This window comes from Cynara cardunculus (genome assembly GCF_001531365.2).
Source record: "Cynara cardunculus var. scolymus isolate 2C chromosome LG 11, CcrdV1, whole genome shotgun sequence".
NCBI lineage: Eukaryota > Viridiplantae > Streptophyta > Magnoliopsida > Asterales > Asteraceae > Cynara > Cynara cardunculus.
In genome coordinates, this window is record NC_037538.1 from 21,248,585 (window position 1) to 21,251,627 (window position 3,043).

Sequence of the window (3,043 nt, forward strand, 5' to 3'; positions counted from 1 at the left end):
GATCTTCCTTTCATGCACATCCTTCTTCGATATTTGATCTATCGAAGGGGACACACATTCGCTTCACTTACTCGGCCTCTGAAGCCGAGGAAGAGGAAGCTAATGTCGCAACATCATGAGATAGCTCCTCTCTTAAGGGCTATCAAGGACATGATGGAAGTCCTTCTAGGCCCACATTCTCACAAGGCCAAGAAGGCGCCTCCGGAGTAGAGGCCCAACCTACAACATCCGTTACTGCAGGGGTTACCCCAATTGCAGACCTGGTCACAAAGGCCGAGTTCCAAGCCTTTGTCGATTCAGTGATGCAGTCCTTGGAAAAACATAAACTCATCATTCAAGGGATTGTTGACAACCCACCCTCAACCGATACCACTGACCTTCAACAATCCCTTGCAATCCTGCAACGCCACCTCTCCCAAATTGAAACCTAATCCCTTGAATGACGTCTCCAAATGCTCCAACAAACCATCACCCAACACCATAACACCGCATCCTCCCTTGCCACCCAAAGAAAAAAAATACTCTTCTACTCCATTGCCACCCTCACGGCCCAGGCAACTGAGGCCGATGAGAACCTTACCAACATCATCACCCAACTACATACCATCCTCCAAAACCTTAACAACCTACCAACCTCCATCATCTCCCAAGTCCCTCAACAAACCCCACCTCCATCCACTTCATCTATCGATGAAACCCTTGCCACTCTTACCCACCAAATGGCCACCATCCAAACCACCCTCACCCAACTCCCTACCACAACCTACTCAACCCCAACCTCCCTCTGCAGGGCCATCCTTTGATGAAGCCATCTCCTCATTCACTGCAGAGGTGAGAGATCTCATCACCAACCTTCCCATCCCTCCATCTACATCCGCCACCACCTCCGTGCCACCACAAGCCTCCTCATCAACCACAGAGTTCGCAACCAGAACCGACCTGCAGGCTCTGTCCAAGGCACTCCTCTTATCTTTCAATGAGATTAGTGCCAAATTCGTTCATCGCGCCATCCATCTGACTAGGGTTCTCTCCCAGAACCTAGCCGATGAACAAAGGCACACCACTTCTCTCTTTCAAACGATGGAGGAGAGCCGAAGACAAGCAGCCCTGAAGGCATATCTTGCGTCCTTCAGGAAGGACAAAAAGAAGAAAAGGAGCAGAGCCGCATACTCCAGCAGCCATCAACACAAGAGGCCATGGCATGAAGACCAAGACCCCGATGATCAAGGTCTTGGACCTCATGAGGGGGAGTCAGAGGCCGCGGCTGCACAACAAATGGAATCCGCTGCATCACCACCTCCACCACCACCATCACAAACTCAACCACCACCCTCAACCGAAGGAACCCAAGCAAGGGAACCAGAGGCTCTGCCCTCTGAAGATGTACAAAATGTACATGTTCCCTTCGCTACAACCCGAGAACCCATCGTGTTGAGTTCCTCAACCAATGAAGAGCCAACCACCCCATCAACAGAAATAAACCAACCTTTTACTTCATCACCCACACCAAACCTACCCTTAACCCCTTCACCAACCCCTCGCACCACAGAACCCTTCACCTTATCCATACAACCAGAACCAACAATAATCCAACCTTCATCACCCAAACAACCACAAACCCAAATAGAACCCCATGAACCAGAAACTACCCAATTCGAAGCCAATAAACCACAACCAACCCAACAAGAAACCATACCTTCACCAACCCATACACAACCCTCAACCCAACCACCCGTGGTGCAAGCGGATACTCCCTCTTCGTCGAGGCATCCTCCGCAGAGCTTGGTTGATGAGATTATATAGAACATGGATTCGCTGTGGAGATGTCCAGAGTTGCCACCCAGGGAACCCATTATGATGGAAAACATCCATCAATACTTGTACCAAGACCGTGATGAAAGTTTGACCATCAATCCTTCGATTTTATCGCTCGAGTCCATGGACCTCTTACACCATAGGTTCATTAGACAGACCACACAAGCACCACAGGCTGTCTTCTCGAAYGATGGGATAAGGAGGGTCATGGATCTAAAAGTGAGGACCTTTGCCAATAGAGCCATTCGATACATCGAGTTCATAATGGAAAGAGCACATGGGCAAATTAGCATGTTCAACGAAAATGACCTCATCAACCTCAATCCCTATGACTTGATTGAACTATACGCATACATGGCTCAAAGGCAAGACCACGACATCAAGTTTGGAATGGCGAACAGAGCGATTGTAAAAACAATGGAGACCCGGATAAACCATCGAGCAAAGAGTGATTTCAAAATTGCTCTTCGCTTAGGCATCGAAAGACTTTCCTGCACTCCACCAAACGAAGACTTCCAAGGCCTGCAGGAGAAAATATCTACCTCAGTCTTAACTCAACCCAAACTTGGACTTGTTTACAAGAATGAGTTCGAGGCAAAGAAATTCTTCAGACTAACTGAGGCATTCAAGTATTCATCAGATACACTTGAATGGTTTCAGAAAGTCATTAGAGAAAGACTGGGTAGAAATCACGTGCCAAAAGAATAAGGGAGTCAACTCATCCATGAGATATCAACAGTATCGGCTACCGAAGACTGCTTCTGCGCTTCAGAGATATATTTCAAGGTAGATCATGATGAGTTGTAAACTTGTGCCTTAAAATGATGTCTTTTGATTCCAGTATTGTAAGAATTTCATCATCCAATGAAAATTTGGAATTTGATGTTTTTCTATTAGATTAGTCTTTGTTTTTCATAATTGTTTCTAGATTAGTCTATGTTCGTTCTTTCATTACTTCGGGGGAGATTGTTAAGTCCCATAATTCATAAAGTGAAAAAGTAATGAAAAACAATAAGTGATGAAGAACCAGAAGACCGATGAAGACATCAAGGTAGAATTGGCAAAGTCTGGAGAACAACCAGAGGGCCGATGGACGACCAGGGATGCGATAGAAAGAGCATCTTCATCACCCCTCTGGTCAACAACACTTAAGAGAATTATTCAGCAAGTCATCCAGAGGCATACGATGAAGATTTAAAGATAAGGATGATTCATCATACCATGGAAG